Below are 23,766 nucleotides of genomic sequence, written 5' to 3' on the forward strand. Positions count from 1 at the left end.
TTATTACCAGTTATACTAGGATCCAATTTCCCCTCATTGTCTGGCGACACAGGAGAGGGTTGTTTTAATATCCACCAACATGGTTGAATATAACCGGCCATTCACTCTCTGGGGGTTGGATTCTGCTATGCCAGCGGCTCCTGAGGCTCAGCCCGGCCACGACCTGGTGGCGTACAGCATGTTAGAATAGACGAAAGAGGAGCAAAGGCGGTTCTCCTTCAGCTGTTCAATAAAACTTTGATACCAGAGGTATTTTCCAGCTCGTAGACGGAAGTTATTCTTATCCCGATGTTAAAGCCGGGGAAGGATCGACTTAACGCCGATAGTTCCAGTAGTGTCAATCTCACAAGTTTCGTAGGTAAGACACAGGAGAATATGGTCAGCGGACCATATACTGCGTTCTCCAAACCAGGTCACTACTAAATTGCCCTAGTCCGTGTTCAGAAGGTATCACTCGACATTCGATGACATGACTCGGCTACATGCGGCGATTCAACAAGCTTTCGTACGTAAGCAACACTTCTTCGGTGTAATCTTCCATTTGAACAAATTTCTACGTCACTAAAAGCATAATACACAGTGGTGACAAAAGTCGTGGGATAGCGATATTTCCATGTACAGATGGCGATAGTATAGCGTACACAAGACTGTGAATTGACGGAGCTCCCATTTGGGTTTCGAAACAGGCGAGCGTGTGAAACCCTCAGCTTGCACTATTCGTCCACGAGACTCAGAGGGCCACAGACACGGGCTCCCCAGGTAGATGCTGTATTTCTTGACTTTCGCAAGGCGTTTGATACAGTTTGCCACAGTCGTTTAATGAACAAAGTAAGAGCATATAGACTATCAGACCAATTGTGTGATTGGATTGAAGACTTCTTAGATAACAGAACGCAGCATGTCATTCTCAGTGGAGAGAAGTGTTCCGAAGTAAGAGTGATTTCAGGTGTGCCGCAGGCGAGGGTCGTCGGACCGTTGCTTTTCACAATATATATAATTGACCTTGTGGATAACATCAGATGTTCACTGAGGCTTTTTGCAGATGATGCTGTAGTGTATCGAGAGGTTGTAACAATGGAAAATTGTACTGAAATTCAGAAGGATCTGCAACGAATTGACGCATGGTGCAGGGAATGGCAACTGAATCTCAATGTAGACAAGTGTAATGTCCGTCGAATACATAGAAAGGAAGATCCTTTATCATTTAGCTACAATATAGCAGGTCACCAACTGGAAGCAGTTAATTCCATAAATTACCAGGGGGAGTAGGCATTAGGAGTGATCTAAAATGGAATGACCATATAAAATTAATCGTCGGTAAATCAGATGCCTGACTGAGATTCATTGGAAGAATCCTAAGGAAATGCCGTCCGAAAACAAAGGAGGTAAGTTACATTACACTTGTTCGCCTACTGTTTGAATACTGCTCACCGGTGTGGGATCCGTACCAGATGGGTTGGTAGAAGAAATAGAGAAGATCCAACGGAGAGCAGCGCTCTTCGTTACAGGATCATTTAGTAATCGCGAAAGCGTTACGGAGATGACAGATAAACTCCAGTGGAAGACTCTGCAGGAGAGACGCTCAGTAGCTCGGTACGGTCATTTGTTGAAGTTTTGAAAACACACCATCACCGAGGAGTCAAGGAGTATATTGCTCCCTCCTACGTATATCTCGCGAAGAGACCATGAGGATAAAATCAGAGATATTAGAGCCCACACAGAGGCCTACCGACAATCTTTCTTTCCACGAACAATACGAGACTGGAATAGAAGGGAGAACCGATAGAGGTACTCAAGGTACCCTCCGCCACACACCGTCAGGTGGCTTGCGGAGTATAGATGTAGAAGTAGATGTACTCAGGTAATTAATGTGGGAAGGTTTCCGACGTGTTATGACATAACGGAGGGGATTCACAAATTTTGAAGGCTGAACGGTAACTTGATTTAAGACTCATGGGACATTCCGTTTCCGAAATCGTTAGGGAATTCAGTATTCCGGGAAACACAGTGTCAAGAGTGTCCTGAGAATCCCAAGTTCCAGGCATTACCTCTCACCACAGTGGCCGACGGTCTTCATTTAGTTTGCGCAGAATTATGAGTGCTAAGAAACAGGCAACACTGGGTGAAGTAACCGCAGAAATCAGTGTGGGACATACAACTAACGTATCCGTTAGGAAGCGCGGAGTAATTTGGCTTTAATGATGGCAGCAACGGCTGACGCAAGTGCCTTTGCAAACAGCACGACATCGCCTGCAGCGCCTCTCCTGTGCTCGTGGACATATCGGTTGGAGTCTAGACCAATGGAAAACCGTGGCCTGGTCAAATGAGCCCCCGTTTCAATTGGTAAGAGCTGACGATAGGATTCGAGTGTGGCGCAGACGCCACGGAAACATAGACCCAAGTTGTCAACAAATCACTGTGCAAGCGGCGGTGGCTCCGTAATGGTGTGGGCTGTGTTTACATGGAATGGACTGGGCCTTCTGGTCCAACTGAACCAATCATTGATCTCCATCCGGATTTTGCTACTGTTTACACAGATAATTCTAACAAGGGAACCTCCCCATCACCCCCCCCCCCCCCCCGTCCCCAGATTTAGTTGTAAGTTGGCACAGCGGATAGGCCTTGAAAAACTGAACACAGAGCAGTCGAGAAACCAGGAAGAAGTTGTGTGGAACTATGAAAAAATAAGCAAAATATACAAACTGAGTAGTCCATGCGCAAGATAGGCAACATCAAGGATAAAATGAAGTTAGGAACGCCGTGGTCCCGTGGTTAGCGTGAGCAGCTACGCAATGAGAGGCCCTACGTTCAAGTCTACCCTCGAGTGATAAGTTTAATTTTTTATTTTCAGTTTAGGTGACAAACTCATGTTTTCATCACTTTTTTGGGAGTGATTATCACATCCACAAGAAAATCTAAATCGGGCAAGGTAGAAGAATCTTTTTACCCATTCTCCAAGTGTACAAGTTAGGTTGGTCGACAACATATTCCTGTCATGTGACGCAGATGCCGTCACCAGTGTCGTATAGAATATTTCAGACGTGTTTTCCTGTGGAGGAATCGGTTGACCTATGACCTTGCGATCAAATGTTTTCGGTTCCCATTGGAGAGGCACGTCCTTTCGTCTACTAATCGCACGGTTTTGCGGTGCGGTCGCAAAACACAGACACTAAACTTATTACAGCCTTCACTTATTACAGTGAACAGAGACGTCAATGAACGAACGGACAGATCATAACTATGCGAAAATAAATAAAGTAAAATTTTCGCTCGAGGAAGACTTGAACCAAGTATCTCTCGTTCTGCAGCTGCTCACGCTAACCACGAGACCACGGCGCTCTTGCGTTCACGTTCTCCTTGATGTTGCGTATCTTGCACATGGACTACTCAGTTTGTATATTTTGTTTATTTTTTCATAGTTTCACACAACTTCTTCCAGTTATCTCGATTGATATGTGTTCAGTTTTCCAAGGCCTATCCACTGTGCAACTAAATCTGAGGGGGGTGCGATGGGGAGGTTCCCTTGTAAGTAGGGCGATTTTACTGGCTGCTCCATCGTGTTTCCCGACCCTTTCCTTAGGATTGGGCTTCCAGTTTATTGTGCAGAATTGTTTTTTATCCTGAATGAGATGTAACAGATGAGACAACATCGTGCCAAGAAATTCCTCACCTTCTTAGATTTCGAAAGCGCCTGTTTTGCTATTCGTCAAATGTATCCAACAGACAGTATGGTGCTAGAAGTGCCTTCTCTTGCAAACGCAGGAAGAGGACGTAATTTTCCGCTAGGTTGCAGGTTATATAGGTATCCGGAGGGAATGAATACGCTGCGACGACGCTTGTTCCCGTCCACCGCCTGATCACTTTTCACAGCCCCTGCAAGCTGTTACTAAATATGTGACTCGGAAGCCCGTTTGTTGGTGAGAGGCACAGGGGCTGGTAGTGAGGAGCAATAAGCTCCGGTCAGTGTAGTTTTCAGTGCGATTGCGGTTCACCTCTTACCGACCACGGCGAACTGAAGAAATGGCCCTTGCAACACTTACAGGTAGAGTGCGACATTGTCCAATAGCACATGCCTTTTTTCTGAGCACAGAGGTGCCACCAGTGAGTCAACAATATGGAGCAGGAGTGTCTTATTTTAATTCTATATGTTTTATATGACGACCAGAGGGTAGACCTTTGTCTCCGACGGACCTCTGTTTTAGCTGATTGTGTATCAAGGTTTTGTATAATGTCTGGACTGCTTTAGTAAAAAGTTGAGTGTGGGATTTTAATGTGTCGCATTATTTTGTAGTCACCCAGCCACAGTACTCAGCCACAGCAGTCTGCCTCCGTTTTAGCTGCGTCTCTAGTGGTATTGAATCCTTGATTTTATCTTGTCATTCTGATACGTTTTAGCTAAATTGTATGGATAATATAATATGAATATTCTGATTAGAATGAAGAAATTTATAAGTTTGTTTCGTTTTACATGTGGATTCTAGGATTTGTTATTTTTAATAAAATTTCACTACACTCGTCTTCATTTATTTCAACCAAGGGAGCTGATGACTTGGCCGTTTAACGTCCTGAAACAAAAACAATAACATTAACAACAGTAATAGCCATCGTCGTCATCATCATCGATATACGCATCAACCCACCGTAGCGTCGCATCCCGAATCCACTGATGTATCCATGGCTTCGTAGTCTTTCATAATGCGGGAACGAAGACTCTCAGCGTTTTGTACGGGTATTCAATACCCAGCAGCTCTCAAATGCTGTGTAGGCCAAGGAATTTATCTGCATTTTCTGTGACTGAATCACTTATTCAGAAGATGAATTGTATTAACTTTAAAATGTGAAGAGACCCCATCATACATGAAGTATACGTTTTGTCACAGTGATAAAGGCTCATCTTGTAGCTGATCAGGAAGAGAATTCTCTAAGAATGCGTCTTTAAAGAGTTGTAGAAAATGAACTGTAACACGGGAATCAAGCGTTACCACATCCGTGTTCGTATAACAAATTTTCGTCTTCTTTCATTTGAGGAATAAATCATGCACATTAAGCCGTGTATTCTTAATACATTATGTATATTGCACAGTCACGCTTGATTTTACTTGCTTGATCATTCTTTTCCGTATTCTGTTTTCACTGAGCCGTGTATCTCGAAAGTCTCCTTTATCAGGCTAGAGTCCTATGAAGTCCATCCTGAGGGATGATGCTTATTTAGTTGCCGAACTGGTTTGCTTTTGTAAGCCACAGCCCCTTTGTCCACAGCTGGACACTCGTGAGAAGAGCGGAGGCGAACCCGCTGCCGATACCGTAACGGGAACTAAATATGAAAATAAGATAACTACAGGCTATCCGCTCCATAATCTCACCCGGGAGGCGCTCGAATTTTCTTCTGACTGGGACCGGTTGCTCGCAGCAGAATCTTGCGCCTGACTGATCATGACAGATGTTCCTTACTCGTTTATTCCTTTCATAAGGCATTCTGCAGGTTAATCGAAATACCTTTTTTCAGTAGTGCAATCTTCTGGATGTAGCATGTTTACAGTGCGGCTTATATATGATAAAATCCAAGAAATTACTCAGAGAAAGACTTAATTTCACTAGATATTACAGCATACCATCGTTCAACTGCGCTTCTAGCACTAATAATCGTCAGGAAACAAGCAGTGCATTCATACGAGCCATCTACAATATATTACGGCAGTCTTAACGAACTGTTACTTTGAACATATAAAAAACTATGTAGTGTGTTTAGAAAATATTCAACCGGTTTCTCAAGACAGTATCTTGTACACAAATGAACATAAAAAATTGAGGTGGATTTTAGCTTTACCTTAATACTAATTGTGTCTTGTTGTTTCATATGGTTGGCGGCAAGGTTCTACCTGATCCAGCCAGACGGCTAGCTTTGCTCTTCCATTACCCAATGTGTGTCGAGGTGAGATCGAGCTATCACAGCAGGAAAACGTATTTTGTGCTATCAATTTCGAAAGGTGGAATTCGGTCAATTACAACTGCGCTCGCTATTCTTGTTGGGAGTATGGGCTCAACGATGGAACAGCCGTCGGAAGTCTACGGGGAAGTCTACGGTCACCTGATCTCATCGTAAGTGGTAATTTTTGGGGAAATTTGTGAGAGACTGCCTTTATTTGCCTCCGAGCATTCCATAATTATACTAAGTATTGTAACAGTCACGACTGCATGAGAATGTTTAAGAGCTTCCCAGCGAAACTCCGGCTGTTAAGTCGAAACAACCATGGCAACATGTGGATGGGCCAACGTCTGGTTGCAATCATGGTTCCGTAGGCGACTTCAAACATTTTCCCATGAAGGCACTGACCGTCGTATCTCGCAGTGGAATACGTATATTAACAGTTACTGGAGAGAACTTCCGAACCAATAAACAGTGTACTTACTTTATCCATTTGTCTCCTTTTTATTTGTCTGCCCCTTACAAAATCGAACAACGTCAATGAAACATGAATGCATGAATGAAGCTCCGTCCTCACCATATCCTGTGACACAACAGGCTGGATACGCCCATCTCGAAACACACAAGACAAGCGTTTATATTACGTACATTCGACGAAGTGTCGCGGTCAAGAATAAAGCTTTTTCCAACCAGACGACAGTCTGTAAGACAATTTTTGGCGGCTCGCGTCCTGATGGGCCGTCATAGATTAAAGTTTCTCGAGTGTCAAGAAAAATACGCGGAGCTTTGCAAAGATACGCCCCACTAGCAGACGAATTAGCCAGCGATCGAGATTCACTGATGAACAAGCCACTCACGTTTGCTGACAACAACTTTTGGGCTAAACTGCAACGTCACGTAGCAGCAGCAACAAAAACAACAGTGATTACAGTATGGGTAGATTTTAACTTTCATCTGGTTGTTTGTCGTGCCTTCATCGGACGACTTGTTGAACATTCGTGAAACTTAAATGTTAACATTTATCCTAAACGTAATTGTAAAAGGTACCCCTTGCTTGTACTAGCTACACGTATGTAAAAGACGTACGCTATGATACTTAGACGTTTCTTTTGAAAATAACTTCGTGGTCATATGCGCGAGTTAAAATTTATCTGCGGGTTTCTATCTTACGTCGTGCCCTATGAAATCACATGAAACCATTCTGCATCTCACATACCGATGAGTGAAAGAGTACTGAGAAAGTCGTGTCTGACACTGCCAGCCCGCCATGGTGGCCGAGTGGTTCTAGGCGCTTCAGTACGGAACCACGCGACTGCTACGGTCGCAGGTTCGAATCCTTTCTCGGGCATGGCTGTGTGTGATGTCCTTAGGTTGGTTAGGTTTAAGTAGTGCTAAGTTCTAGGCGACTGATGACCTCAGATGTTAAGTGCCATAGTACTCAGAGCCATTTGAACAATTTTTATCCGTTGCCAGGCCGAAGCTGAACTCGAAGCCACAAAATCGAGCACAGTTTGTAGACGTACGTACAAAGAAACTACAGAATTCTATTTTGTCAATTCAGTATGCTAAATTAACTTAAACAGATAACAGCTTTATCACAAAAAAAAATGGTTCAAATGGCTCTGAGCACTATGGGACTCAACTGCTGAGGTCATTAGTCCCCTAGAACTTAGAACTAGTTAAACCTAACTAACCTAAGGACATCACAAACATCCATGCCCGAGGCAGGATTCGAACCTGCGACCGTAGCGGTCGCGCGGTTCCAGACTGCAGCGCCTTTAACCGCACGGCCACTTCGGCCGGCCTTTATCACAAAAAGGTGGTACAAGATACGCCCAGACCATTTCATGCTGTTGTGAAGAACACATCGAGGAGGTAACAGATTAGGAACGAATGTCCGAAGTTCTCACCTCTGAAGGCATCGAAATTATGTGCACCAGTTTCTCGATTGCTACACCTAGAATCGCTGAACTTCTCCCTGTACGAACTTTCGAAGTTAAAATCGCTCTGAGTTACAGCTGGATCAAAAAAATCTCTCGAGTTTCACGTAGCGCCAGTGGAGTTAAAATTCTTTATCTTTTTGCCGTCAGTGGATTTAACACTTGAGGTGTCAGTGACAATATTTACTATTTGTCACTTCGCCAGGCATTTCCTACCAATTTCACGACCGTTAAGTGTGATCCAATTCTGGAGACAATCGTTTAGGAAAGAATCAAAATTAAAGCGTTAGCCTTAATAGTACTGCAATCTTCTTCAAACTTAGTGTGTTCAGCCGCACGAGGCAATTACACTTATCGTTCTTGTTCATTGTCTTATTTATGCTTCTTCAACTTTACAGCGCATGTAAATCGGATTTATCGACAGCCCTGTATGGTTTGTGAAGCAGGCTAAATGTTGTGATCGTTAACAGGATGTTCTTCGGTGGTGTAACACATCGATAACAATGCTGTACTGCTAAAAAACGCAGTGCTAATCTGCAGAAGTAATTCGAAGGCAGACTTTCTTCGAGACTACTTCCGAATCTATTCCCTTCATCCCCGTCAATACTATACTAAATTAGTCAAGTAACCATTACAATTGTATTCTAGGCTGGGAGTGCGAACTAGGACTTTTACCCTTCGCAGGCAGGTGCTCAAACGACTTACGACCCACCCTCTCCGCTTTACTTCCACCAGCACCTCATATCCTACCCTCCAAAATTCACATAATTTCTCCTCCATATCTTTCGGGACTAACAGTACTGGATGATAGATTGTTGCGCAGGCATGGCTTAAGCACGCACTGGGAGATAGTTTCCAGCACCAATTTTCACTCTGCAGTGAACTATGTGCTGATGAGGTACTGATGGAAGTAGAACTACGATGGAGGAGGGCGGGAGGGTGGGGGGAGGAAGTCACGTGTCATGCTTGGATGGCTCAGTCGGTTGGACTATGGCATATCTATATGGAGATGCTCATCACTCGCACCTTGATTTCGTGAAATACTAGCAGACTGCATTAGCAGAGGTTGCGAGCAGTTCCCGTTATTGCGCGTATTTTGTCCGTTATCTCAACAGCGGCTTTACCACGCCTCCCAGGTTCTCGCTCGATTCAGAATGAAACAACACGCGCCTACCCCTTGGACTCCGCCACCCGCCATCGCGTGTCACCTTGCTGGATTTCCAGGGTTCTGGATGGGTGGGCTACTTTTAACATCCTTTTCCTCTGTGTATTGTGCCTAGAAAATGAAATAAATAAATAAATAAAATTAATATGAACAGTGTGAGGGTGAAGTACGGCGGCGGGAAGGGAGAGACGTCGTGGCCAGGCCTCGGGATTCGACCTCTACCCAACTTTGTCTCCTTAATCTGTAGCTGTAGCTGACTGTCGCCCTAACAAACCGAATCCGCAAAAATAAATAATAATAATATTGATAATAATAACGAAAATGTCGGTAGATCACAGGCCCTCCAAACGCAAAAGTCCCACGTTCAAGAATCTGTCAAAAAATGCTTCATATGGCTCTGAGCACTATGGGGCTCAACTGCTGAGGTCATTAGTCCCCTAGAACTTAGAACTAGTTAAACCTAACTAAGGACAGCACAAACATCCATGCCCGAGGCAGGATTCGAACCTGCGACCGTAGCGGTCTTGCGGTTCCAGACTGCAGCGCCTTTAACCGCACGGCCACTTCGGCCGGCCAAGAATCTGTCCGACACTCTGTTTTAATCTTCCAGGAAGTTTGAAATCAGTGCCGCAGAGTGAAAAGTTCAGTCTGGAAACGACTGAGACACTCATCTTCGTCTAGATATGGTGTTATAGATTTTTCCCCTCACGTCCACATGCTTTCATCTCTGGGCTGCGAAGAGTCCCAATTTTCTTAGTTCGCGTCGGCACCGCTTTCCAGTCTCCATGTACTCGTATATGATTATAGGGAGTGAGTAAAAAGTGATAAGCCTGCTTTCTCTGGCGCTTGTGTTTTCTCCCCTGCGGAGCTTAGAGAGCAGTGTTTACCGCCCGGGTCTCGGCGTCCAGCGAGTGCAAGCAGTGCCCGGTACACCAGCTCTCTCTCTCTCTCTCTCTCTCACTCACTCTTTCTCTCTTTCTCCAATCTGTCCCCTTCTTCCTGGGGGGGGGGGGGGGGCGGCGAGGTGCGCAACACCTGCACAGACCGCGGCAGGAGAAATACACCCGTGGCACCGTTTGCCGCTCCTATGTGCACAGGGGACAATAGTGCAGCCGAGAGCCTTGCGTCTTTCATCCCTCCTCGGCTTTCCCTTTAGTTTAGCCTTCAAGCTGTAACGCTGCGTCCTCTGGCACTCCAGATTCAAGATCATCCAGTGAATGGGTGGCGACCGTGCTAAGGGTACTGTTTATCGTCATCCACAAGCACGTTTTGCTTTACTTCAGCTTTAAAACTGTAATCTTGTGCGCACAGCGGCTACAGATTTAAGATAGAGCTCCCAATGACTGGCTGGCGACTGTGTGGAGGGTAATCACGAGTGTGTGTAGAGCGAAGACTGTTTGCGGCGAGAGGCAAGTAGAGGTGGCAACGATCAGCGGTCAGCTATTAAAGAGAAATAAAATTATTAATTGGAAGACAACCACGTCATTGATGACAGACTTACTGCGAGATTTGTTGGGCAAGTTCACAGCCATGGCCCATAAATGAACCGTTTTGGTTTTTTTTTTTTTTGTTGGAAGGTGACTGGTTGCCTCATTATACACTTCTTTTTATTTTAGGAGCATTCACATAACATCATAGCAGTCGTAACTGGTTTCGACCTTTCTTTATTCTCCTTCAGACTCTATACGGCAATCACTCCTCTGCATACACAGGAAAGTGTTTACAACTTTATTATATTAGATTAGTACTTTTTCCATAGATCATGAATACGACACTTCGTAATGATGTGGAACGTGTCAGGTTAATAAAAGATGTCTATACAAGATATTAAGTTAGACAAAATATTACATGACACTCAATATTTATAATTTTTTTTTTTGTGGGGGTTGGGAAATTGCCCACTTACTATATCCAAAAATTCATCTACTGAGCAGAAGGAGTTGCCATTAAGAAACTCTTTTAATTTCATTTTAAATGCTATATGGCTATTGTCAGACTTTTGATGCTATCAGGTAAGTGACCAAAGACTTTTGTGGCAGCATAATTTACCCCTTCTGAGCCAAAGTTAGATTTAACCTTGAGTAGGGAAGATCATCCTTTCTCCTAGTGTTGTAGCAATGTACACTGCTATTACTTTTGAATTCGTTCGGATTGTTAATATCAAATTTCGTAAGTGAATATATATATTGTGAGACTACGGTGAAGGTTTCTAGCTCTTTAAATAAGTGTCTGCAGGATGATCTTGGATGAGCTCCAGCAATTATTCTGATTACACGTTTTTGTGCAATGAACACTCTTTTACTCAATGATGAGTTACCCCAGAATATGATGCCATACGAAAGCAGAGAATGAAAATAGGCGTGGTAAGCTAATTTACTCAGATGTATATCGCCAAAATTTGCAGTGACCCTAAGAGAATAAGTAGCTGAACTCAAACGTTTCAGCAGATCCTCCGTATGTTTTTTCCAGTTCAACCCCTCATCAATGCATACACCTAGAAATTTTGAATATTCTACCTTAGCTACCGATTTCTGATCGAAGTCTATATTTATTAATGGGTCATTCCATTTACTGTGTGGAACTGTATATACTGTGTTTTGTCAAAGTTTAATGAGAGCACATTTGCAGAGAATCATTTAATGATTTTCTGAAAAACAGTCTTCGTGAATATAGAATGGCAAGTTATTAATATATATTAAGAACAGCAGAGGACCCAAGACCGAACCTTGCGGCACCCCATTCTTAATTGTTCCCCAGTTTGAGAAATCACCAGTTTTTTGCATATTATGTGAACTGTGATTATTAATACGACGGGCGTTGAATAGATAATGCTACACTTTTTTCTCGACCCGTTTCGGCTGAAAAATGCGGAATTTTCTGTGAGGCATCGTGGGGTATTCCTGCTTCGGCGCCTATACATTCACGAAGTTCCGACAGGAAACAGCACTGCATGTAGCCTTCAAAATGGCCCCTGCAACGGAGGTACGAACCAAACACAGGACTGTCATTGAGTTTCTTTTTGCGAAAAACAAGAGCATCGAGATATTCATAGGCGCTTGCAGAATGTCTACGAAGACCTAGCAGTGAACAAAAGGAAAGTGAGTACTTTGGCAGGGCAGTTGTTATCTTTCGCGCATACCTGTCCGACCTTCTGCGTGCCGGCCGGCCGTATGTAGCCGCGCTACTCTCAGAAAACTGACGAGATGACTTCAGTGTGTTTCTCGTCATAAAAATGCAAACGAACTGCTCCTTCTCCACAACAACGTACCCAAGAGAAAATCACAAAACCTCATTGGACTATTCTTCCTCATCCGCCCAACAGCCAGCTGTTAGGCCCGAGCCGGCGGAAGTGGCCGTGCGGTTAAAGGCGCTGCAGTCTGGAACCGCAAGACCGCTACGGTCGCAGGTTCGAATCCTGCCTCGGGCACGGATGTTTGTGATGTCCTTAGGTTAGTTAGGTTTAACTAGTTCTAAGTTCTAGGGGACTGATGACCTCAGCAGTTGAGTCCCATAGTGCTCAGAGCCATTTGAACCATTTGTTAGGCCCGATGAAGGGTGCACTCCGCGAGAAGCAGTGCGTGGGTGATAGGGAGGTAATTGATGAAGCAAGACGCTGGTTCCGAAGTCGATCGGTATAGTGATTCCATGCGGGCGTACAGGCCCTCCCCCTACCAGGTGGCTTAAGGCCGTCGCTTTGAACGGAGATTATGTTGAAAAATAGGGTGTCCAGCATGTGCTATACAACTGTTGCTTGTTACAAAGCTTTTGACAAAAGAAATGACATAGGCTAACTTTGCTCATTGATATTATTTGTTTTTGTTTGTTGTAGTAAAGTTGATATATGGGCATATACTTTAATCAGAGTAGCGTTAACATGAGAAGGCAAAATAAAATAAATAAATTAATTAATTACTACAAGAACAAACTTCAAGAGATCTGACGCCTTATTTCTATTCGTACTTTACTATACGTTAATATACGAATAGAAATAAGACGTCAGATAGTATTGTATTATTATTATATTATCACATAATACTGTACGAATATAAATAAGACGTCATATCAGTTGAAGTTTGTTCTTGTAGTAATTCATTTATTTATTTAGTTATTGTAGTTTGAGCTCTCTTGTTAACGCCAGTCTGTATCGAGTTTAATTCACGCAAACAAAAACAAGTAACGTCTCTGAGCAATGTAGGCCTCTGTCATATCTTCTGTGAAGACCTTTGTTACAAGCAACGGCTGTATAGCACATGTTGGATGCTTTCAAAGTTTCGCTATCATAATGTAAATGTACACAGATTGTATGTTCCAAATGGCCATCAAAATGGAAGCTGACAGATGGAAACTAACAGAAAGAACCCGTCCACACTGTCGCAGTTAGTGCAAAACTAAAATTTTGCATCCATATCGGCAGGTAAACAATACACATGGCGATACATTAAAACATGTTCCATTTTTGTCACAGACCCAACACCCGGCATTATGTTAAAAATAATGATGTAACTTCCAGAAAACCATCTGAAAACCGGTTCATGGAATAATTAATAACTATTAAAAGAATGACTGTTGCAGTTTTATGTATTTACATTCAGTTAACAGTCACGGATTCTAAAACACCCGTAATGGATAAGCATAACTTAAGGGAGGAAATTTAAAGATGATTCGCTGGTAGATTCATGAATACACAGTTTCGATTTTAACAGTAGATGCCCACGCAATAATATATTTAGTTCTCGCGGTGTCATTTTATGTTAATCTGAGGCATTCAAAGTTTACCTGAGCTAGGCCCTCACAATAAATAATTCTAACAAACCCTATACCGTTTAAAATCTCCCTTAAAAATCTGTATTGTACCGTCGCTATAGTTCACTGGCTCTGTACTCCTTTTGATCTAAACGCAATTCCGTTATTCTTCCCCTTCCAGTCACTGTCAATATAACGCATACTCGGGTTTCTTCGACGAACGCAGTACAATTCTCGCTCCTCTGATGTCTGAAATTCTTCGTGCTTCTGTCATTCTCTGCACAGATTTTCTTGTTATATCTTTAATTCTTCCGTTTTGTCTCATCCTATCTTTTCCCTTGTCAGGCTCGGCGTTCCCGTTGAAAACTTAAAACTCTGTGTTCTTTCTTGAAATTTAATAGCACTTAACAACAATGACGCCATTACGAGTCAGTGGAATAATTTTCAGGTCATCTTGCGACCATCTTCAGAGAACAGTTTGTCCTCTTGCTTCTTAAAATCGTTCCTCCTTTTGATCTCAGTCTGATAGTTGTTGTCCAAAACAATCTTATTCACTTCGAAATTCCTGCTCTTCACCTCCCGCAAATACGACAACGACTACCAAATACCACACCTCTCACTTCGAATTCAATCCTCTAACTTCCCACACATCAATTTTTTTATTACTGAGATACAACTTATCCTAGAGGGCCATAGTACTTACCGTTTTGAGATACTTGCACGCTGTTACATTTGACCATGTGTTTGATACAGAGAACGCACATTTACATACAACATTTACAGAAGAAAATTTACCCTTACACACTCGTCACCACAAATATGCAGAAGGACTTCTCCTTCTCCATGACAACGCAAGGCCTCACGCCGCTCTGCACACCGGAAAGGAGCTCGCAAAACTTCATCAGACTGTTTTTACTCATCCACCCTATAGCCCACATCTGGCATCACCGACTTACATCTGTTTGGCCCCATGTAGAATGCACTTTACGGGAAGTAGTACATGTATAATGGGGAGGTTATTGATGGAGGAAGACGTTGGCTCCGACGTCAACCAACAGAATGGTATCATGCGGACATACAGGCCTTTCCGTAAGATGGTGTAAGGCGTCGCAATGAACGGAGATTGTATTGAAAAATAAGATTTCGTAGCCAAAGGAGTGGGGAATAATATGACGTATTGGACTCCTGAATAAAGCCAACTTGCTTACAGAAAAAGATGTGTTGCATTACTTATTGAACGCCCTTATATTTCAGTCGTAGAACAGCAACCATAAATCAAGTCTTGTAGATCCACTTAAATGTTTAAAAGCCTAGTCTGATATGTGTAAGCTCTGGCCTTATACACTCCTGGAAATGGAAAAAAGAACACATTGACACCGGTGTGTCAGACCCACCATACTTGCTCCGGACACTGCGAGAGGGCTGTACAAGCAATGATCACACGCACTGCACAGCGGACACACCAGGAACCGCGATGTTGGCCGTCGAATGGTGCTAGCTGCGCAGCATTTGTGCACCGCCGCCGTCAGTGTCAGCCAGTTTGCCGTGGCATACGGAGCTCCATCGCAGTCTTTAACACTGGTAGCATGCCGCGACAGCGTGGACGTGAACCGTATGTGCAGTTGACGGACTTTGAGCGAGGGCGTATAGTGGGCATGCGGGAGGCCGGGTGGACGTACCGCCGAATTGCTCAACACGTGGGGCGTGAGGTCTCCACAGTACATCGATGTCGTCGCCAGTGGTCGGCGGAAGGTGCACGTGCCCGTCGACCTGGGACCGGACCGCAGCGACGCACGGATGCACACCAAGACCGTAGGATCCTACGCAGTGCCGTAGGGGACCGCACCGCCACTTCCCAGCAAATTAGGGACACTGTTGCTCCTGGGGTATCGGCGAGGACCATTCGCAACCGTCTCCATGAAGGTGGGCTACGGTCCCGCACACCGTTAGGCCGTCTTCCGCTCACGCCCCAACATCGTGCAGCCCGCCTCCAGTGGTGTCGCGACAGGCGTGAATGGAGGGACGAATGGAGACGTGTCGTCTTCAGCGATGAGAGTCGCTTCTGCCTTGGTGCCAATGATGGTCGTATGCGTGTTTGGCGCCGTGCAGGTGAGCGCCACAATCAGGACTGCATACGACCGAGGCACACAGGGCCAACACCCGGCATCATGGTGTGGGGAGCGATCTCCTACACTGGCCGTACACCACTGGTGATCGTCGAGGGGACACTGAATAGTGCACGGTACATCCAAACCGTCATCGAACCCATCGTTCTACCATTCCTAGACCGGCAAGGGAACTTGCTGTTCCAACAGGACAATGCACGTCCGCATGTATCCCATGCCACCCAACGTGCTCTAGAAGGTGTAAGTCTACTACTCTGGCCAGCAAGATCTCCGGATCTGTCCCCCATTGAGCATCTTTGGGACTGGATGAAGCGTCGTCTCACGCGGTCTGCACGTCCAGCACGAACGCTGGTCCAACTGAGGCGCCAGGTGGAAATGGCATGGCAAGCCGTTCCACAGGACTACATCCAGCATCTCTACGATCGTCTCCATGGGAGAATAGCAGCCTGCATTGCTGCGAAAGGTGGATATACACTGTACTAGTGCCGACATTGTGCATGCTCTGTTGCCTGTGTCTATGTGCCTGTGGTACTGTCAGTGTGATCATGTGATGTATCTAACCCCAGGAATGTGTCAATAAAGTTTCCCCTTCCTGGGACAATGAATTCACGGTGTTTTTATTTCAATTTCCAGGAGTGTAGCAGGAACCAACGTGGAACTTGCCTAAAGTATTTTAGGGAATCCGTGGAAAACGTAAATGGCATTTGAAGTTCCATCTTTCCGAGCATAGGGTAAATTTTCTTAAAAACAGCGCCACTTCATTTGTTTTATCTCTAGTGACAGTACTGTTTCGTTTATACACTCAAGCAAAAAAGTTATTTTGCAGTGTTTGGAGGTAGTGGTACAATGATCATAATTTGTAGTTGTTGTTGTCTTCAACTGCGAAGACACATTATACGCACATTATTTAATAACGTAAATCGATAGTGATTCATTCATTCGTCAGCACTGGTCACTGCACACACTGAAAACAGACACTAGGCCCATGACGATGTTGTTAAGGTGCAGCGTGTTTCTGATGTATTAAGTAGTACACCACCTCCTTCAGAAGTTTTCAACATTTGGTATAACTCAAATACGTTCTCGATAAATGGAAAAACTGTAAACAGGTCCATGATATAGCACTCGTCACTGCTACAAATTCTGGCGTTAAAAAGCTATCTGCGCTGATCTCTCCTGTCTTCGATAAGCAAAACTCTATAAATGGAAATCTTTTTACACGCCAATAATTGTAGGCGCTGCTTTTGTTCTGAAAAGTAATTATGTTTGAGACGAATAATATAGTAAAGTATGAATTCTTACCTCGTGCAGATGTGCTCTGGAAAAGTCAGAGCATCGGTAGGGGAAATCTCATCTCAGTTTAACACTACCCCAACTTCGGCAGTTTTATATATTCACTACACCCTGTTGTGTAAAATGTCCCTCGTCACTTCACAGAATATTGGCGGGCCACATGTATTCAACATCGACCCGTGCCAGAAACCTAAGAGCAAATTCAAAACGTTGTTGCGGAACATGTTTCAGTTGCTGCACCAGTTGGATCTTGTGCGGGTACTAGTGTAAAACAGACCGCAGAACTTTCCTTCCTGTTGACCATGATATGGACAATTCTTGTGACACTGTACGGGTAGTTTCACTACCCTGGACAAGTGCTGCATGATCACACACAGCAACAGCAACGTTGTGAATAACTCCCACGGGGCAGGACACCTTCTTCCAGGTGCCACGCCTAGGTGCCATGTTTTTGAATTTCATTATCAACATCTTTGAACAGTTTAATGACCTGGGGGATCTCCTCAGACCTTTCAGTATGCAAAGCAGCACTGTAACTTCTGTATTTCACATGAAACAGTTTCGTTAACAGTGTATGGTATTTCGCATAAAACGTTTCACTAACAGTGCATGGATGCCATACCGTCATATGGTGTACAGTGCCATATTTGCAACTGGTGGCCAAAATTGGAACTAATTTTTCCCAGTGATAATAGGTTCCGAGTTAACGCATTATCCAACGAGTTTTGCTGCCATACGTTAATTAAAACGCACACCGGACCACTGTGAGCAGCTGCACTTTAATTATAGCCACCTGGTAAAGTCTGTAAACAGTAAATGAGCTAAGTCCAGATGCAGTTTTCTGGAGGGAAGTAGGCAAAGAATACTGACAGGAGAACAGGAATATCACATCAGATCGAGATTATGTCTTCCTTCTAAGCTATCTAAACAATTCTACAATCAGACTCATCTACGTGAAATACCCTAGATACGTCTGCTCCTTAGATGAGTGATCAGCGTATCTCACTGCCATGAAGTAGGCCTGTATTCGATTCCCTGCTAGGTTTTATTATTTCATCATAACCGACACGCAAATCGTCCCATGTGGCATCAACTGCAATGACTCACGGCCACCAATGTCATACTTTCATCTCATTTCATCGTAGATATTTAGACCTCATTGGTTTCCTAAAAGCCGTACGTCAGACCTAACTCCATGACATGATCGAGCAAAGCCACCGAAACACTCATAAGAAATAAGCCTGAAAATTTATTGTTTGGTTATGTTGTGTTTCTATCTATATCATAAAATGTGTTTTTAAGGGTAACATCGTTGTGCCCACCAAATTAAACGATCTCGGTAGCAAAGAGAAGGTGACCAAATGTTCGATTAGCCATGAGCATCCGAAAAAATAATATTCTGCAATTAACAATTGTGGCCGAATACTTTCAGCTCCAACCATCGATCGTGGCCGTAATATATTACAGAATCTCGCATGGCCCCTCCACCTCACTGCTATTGATGCATCCCGTCTAGAAGCACTGCGCAAAGGAGCCACTCCGCGCTCGTTGGGCCGTGATTTACGCCGCTCATAAATTTCGACCTTTTCAGCGGTGCCGACCACTCGCAGAGGACCGCCGCTCTTCGCGTCTTAATCTCTTCCCCTTCGCTCTTCCTCTTCCTTTCGCCCGTTACTCTTTCTCTTCCTTCCTTCTAATCGTGTGCACGTCTTGTCGCTACGCTGCCGCTAAAGAAGCCGGCGTCTGTACTCGCCTAATTAGCATTTCTGACGTGCCGTAGGCTAATTCGGAATCGGTAAATATCACATAAAATTGCTTCGTAAAATGCGCTAGTTAACTGTGGCTATGAAACCTCTGTTTACTCTCCACTTACCTATTCCCAGGTAGATAGTCATTTTTTTTTCTTACGGTAGCGCGCTTCAGATGAACATAGATTACACTGCACAGCATTCCTTTTGTAGTCACGCTCTGTTTAGAGGCAAGACAGCTGAGTACACTACACTAAAGCCCATTTATGCCAGTGCTGACAATGCATTAAAAACTTGAACCATGGCCCAGTATTTCCTTGGTGAACTACATAACCACTGGAAACTGAACTAAAATAAAAGAAACAGCAACCAAAATCAATGTTTCGACAACAAAGTAAAGAAACAAAAATAAACGTTAGAAGTTCATCAATATTTTAGGAGAGGCTATCTCTGTAGGTAAATTAATATCACATGATTCAGAAAAAAAAGCTATTCAAACTGATGACCAGTAGGTTACATCCCAGAAATCAGCGTTCAGTTTTCAACTTAGACTTCCAAAGATCCTTCAAGTATCTTTCTCCGCACCGTGTGGCAGTTACAAACACTAATAAATTTTGTCACAAAAAATAATTATTAAGTTGGCTTCAAGTGACCCGACAGGTCCAGTAAAGTAGTCTCATCCTCAGGCCAATCAACTTCATCTTTACAAGCAACATCTTTAATTGTCCAGGGCATGTTGACCTCAACCTAGTTCTGTGTGCTACAAAACCTTTGGCTAAATCCAAGAGGTGTTGACAACCATCGTTTCATTGTGTGTGGGGTGCCTAATTTTCACCAACACTAGTTTCCTGTTCCCTCGAGGTGAAACCAAACCCAGAACCACATTTTTTTGTTCCTGGCATTCAGACACATATAGAATGCCAGCAATCTGCATTCGGCTTAATCTGTTGCTTTGTACTGGAGCAAAGGCTGGAGTTTTGCTCTTAAAGACCTATGTTACACGATCGTGGCATGAGAAGGCAGAAGTTCTTCCTAGGTAGCATTGCTAGGAAGCCCGGCTGTGTCAACCCATACATGCGGTTACGGACCTCCCCGTTTCGCAGATGCATAACTTTATTAGGATGACGACGTCTTCGAAGACTAAGTTCCGTAAAAAAATGCGTGAATGTGACTAAATAAACAGTATTCATTGAAATACTTCTTACTCGGTTTCTACATCGTAAACATCTCCACAAGTTAACTGTTGAGATTCAGCTATATTACTTCAACGTTTATTACTTCCAGCTATATTACTTCCACGTTATGTTACTTTGCCTTCAGTTTACACACCGTACGTCTCTCAAGCCAAGTGACGGCGTTTTATTAGCACCGTGTACGTTTCTAGTGGACGTTGTGACGCCACCTGAATTACACTCCTGGAAATTGAAATAAGAACACCATGAATTCATTGTCCCAGGAAGGGGAAACTTTATTGACACATTCCTGGGGTCAGATACATCACATGATCACACTGACAGAACCACAGGCACATAGACACAGGCAACAGAGCATGCACAATGTCGGCACTAGTACAGTGTATATCCACCTTTCGCAGCAATGCAGGCTGCTATTCTCCCATGGAGACGATCGTAGAGATGCTGGATGTAGTCCTGTGGAACGGCTTGCCATGCCATTTCCACCTGGCGCCTCAGTTGGACCAGCGTTCGTGCTGGACGTGCAGACCGCGTGAGACGACGCTTCATCCAGTCCCAAACATGCTCAATGGGGGACAGATCCGGAGATCTTGCTGGCCAGGGTAGTTGACTTACACCTTCTAGAGCACGTTGGGTGGCACGGGATACATGCGGACGTGCATTGTCCTGTTGGAACAGCAAGTTCCCTTGCCGGTCTAGGAATGGTAGAACGATGGGTTCGATGACGGTTTGGATGTACCGTGCACTATTCAGTGTCCCCTCGACGATCACCAGTGGTGTACGGCCAGTGTAGGAGATCGCTCCCCACACCATGATGCCGGGTGTTGGCCCTGTGTGCCTCGGTCGTATGCAGTCCTGATTGTGGCGCTCACCTGCACGGCGCCAAACACGCATACGACCATCATTGGCACCAAGGCAGAAGCGACTCTCATCGCTGAAGACGACACGTCTCCATTCGTCCCTCCATTCACGCCTGTCGCGACACCACTGGAGGCGGGCTGCACGATGTTGGGGCGTGAGCGGAAGACGGCCTAGCGGTGTGCGGGACCGTAGCCCAGCTTCATGGAGACGGTTGCGAATGGTCCTCGCCGATACCCCAGGAGCAACAGTGTCCCTAATTTGCTGGGAAGTGGCGGTGCGGTCCCCTACGGCACTGCGTAGGATCCTACGGTCTTGGCGTGCATCCGTGCGTCGCTGCGGTCCGGTCCCAGGTCGACGGGCACGTGCACCTTCCGCCGACCACTGGCGACAACATCGATGTACTGTGGAGACCTCACGCCCCACGTGTTGAGCAATTCGGCGGTACGTCCACCCGGCCTCCCGCATGCCCACTATATGCCCTCGCTCAAAGTCCGTCAACTGCACATACGGTTCACGTCCACGCTGTCGCGGCATGCTACCAGTGTTAAAGACTGCGATGGAGCTCCGTATGCCACGGCAAACTGGCTGACACTGACGGCGGCGGTGCACAAATGCTGCGCAGCTAGCGCCATTCGACGGCCAACACCGCGGTTCCTGGTGTGTCCGCTGTGCCGTGCGTGTGATCATTGCTTGTACAGCCCTGTCGCAGAGTCCGGAGCAAGTATGGTGGGTCTGACACACCGGTGTCAATGTGTTCTTTTTTCCATTTCCAGGAGTGTATTTAGGTCTGTTAGCTCTATTTATAGTACACTGTAAGTACGTGTAAGCGACCGACAGTGAGAAATAAGAAGATGAGAGAACAGGTCCCAGTTTTACTCCCAGGTAGTCGTTACAAAAAATCACTATCGCTTGATACAGTTCTTACGCAGGAGCCTTATTTATGCAGCAGTCACATGATTTTGTTGACAAAGATTTGCGGGATTCCATACATATCGGCAAAGTGATACAATGATTCTTAAGACTGAAACAAATGCTTACATGGAATGAGATGACACAATTTTTAAGAGATTGGAATCGCAGTCGGAAGGAATGGCTGTCAAATCCGATTTCGGTCACCCCCCCCCCCCCCCCCCAAATAAATTAAGTTAATCATTTTACGCAGCGCCAGCCACTGAAAACTACGTCCCAAGATGGATCAAGAGTAATGAAAGGACAGACTGTCTGGAGACTTCTTAAGCGTAGAAAAAAGCCAATGACACCCGTAAAAGTTGTTTGTGATTTTTACTGAAAACAAAATTGTTTTAAATGAATATTTATTTTTTCACGAAGTTTCCCTAAGTTAACATACACGTCTGGATGTTTGCTTCTAAAAGAAAACAAATAATTCCCTTTTCCATCTGTGTCTAATCTGTGATTTTATTACATCTCTTATATTGCTTGCCTTTCTAATATTTCCTGAATACGGCAATGTTTACTGCAAGCAGCTTTTGGAACATTGCCCACTGCCTCATAAAGTTTCTTCTTGCTTGCAAAATCTTCCCCCTTCGTGCAACAGAGTAGCACGTAAAACGTACCAAACCACCGGAACTAGTAGTATTCTTTCCCAGTTTTTGCATCACTCGCCGGTTTTCTTGACCATTTCCAACCTCCAAATCGAATGCGTGCACGTTCCCAACATCTTTTTAAGAAAAGCAGTACGGTACGCACTGTACGAGTTCCTACGTGCTTCGCTAAGATCTCATCTAGGTGAACTGTCATTCCTTAGCGATATTATTGCTGATTTCAATACTTGTAATCGGACACGTGCCTTAATTCAGTTTGTGTGCCGGCACAGCGTTCGCAAAAGTTGCAGATTTCACTCGGATCAGGCAAATTTAGTGTGTCCTCCAAATGCTCGACTCTAACGCGATATCTTTGTTTCCAAGTATACTTATATGGATATGGTGTCTGTTCTTTCGGGCATGTCCGAAAGAACTGATGCCATATCCATGTAAGTATATAGTTCCGTCATTACTGACGATGACCTTCTTCTGTGAGGTTGCACACATATTCCCCGAACTCATACGGGACTTGGTAAGGATGTCTTCCACGAGTAATGAGTATATTGGAATGGGACACTACAAATGTAGTGTGTGGACATACAAAGTGAGAATGTGGGTGTCGCGGGAGGCGTGCGCGAGTAGTCCCTGCAGTCACACTATCCTTGGTGCCCTGGTGGCTCAGATGGGTAGAGCGTCTGCCATGTAAGCAGGAGATCCCGGGTTCGAGTCCCGGTCGGGGCACACAGTTTCACCTGTCCTCGTTGATATATATCAACGCCCGTCAGCAGCTGAAGGTATTAATATAATTCTAATTTTGTTTCCAAGTAGTTTCCTGTTTTTCTTTCACTAAGATGCTTACATTAGTATGTAGGATATATTAATTCACGAACCAGCTGCTGCATTTTTTGGGTACTATTTTTCACTATTGCTCCAATCCAGTTATACACAAATTAAAATTTAAAATTACATTACATACCTTGAAATGTTCAGCAAAGAATTCCGCAACTTCTGCAGAAATATTATACACAATCACAGAATCTCGTTTTATATCCCTCTAAGACAAAAATAAAAAATAAAATTAGAAACTTATCACACATGTTGTCGGAGAGAGAGAGAGAGAATATTCGAGTGCCATGAGAGGAGTGTGGAAAACGTGTTTTGTTGGACAAACGCCACGACTGCAAATGGAAGACATAGAAAAACTCAAACTTACTGTATTCACTAATGGAA

The 23,766-nt window shown here is 44.4% G+C and overlaps 1 non-coding gene across 1 annotated transcript; it reads left to right on the forward strand.

The window, feature by feature from the left end:
* The first annotated feature begins 23,203 nt into the window (after window positions 1–23,203).
* Window positions 23,204–23,277, forward strand: Trnat-ugu (transfer RNA threonine (anticodon UGU)). Its single transcript has one exon. It is a non-coding gene; the product is annotated as a tRNA-Thr (tRNA).
* The last annotated feature ends 489 nt before the right edge of the window (window positions 23,278–23,766 follow it).

This window comes from Schistocerca serialis, chromosome 6 (assembly GCF_023864345.2).
Source record: "Schistocerca serialis cubense isolate TAMUIC-IGC-003099 chromosome 6, iqSchSeri2.2, whole genome shotgun sequence".
Classification (NCBI taxonomy): domain Eukaryota; kingdom Metazoa; phylum Arthropoda; class Insecta; order Orthoptera; family Acrididae; genus Schistocerca; species Schistocerca serialis.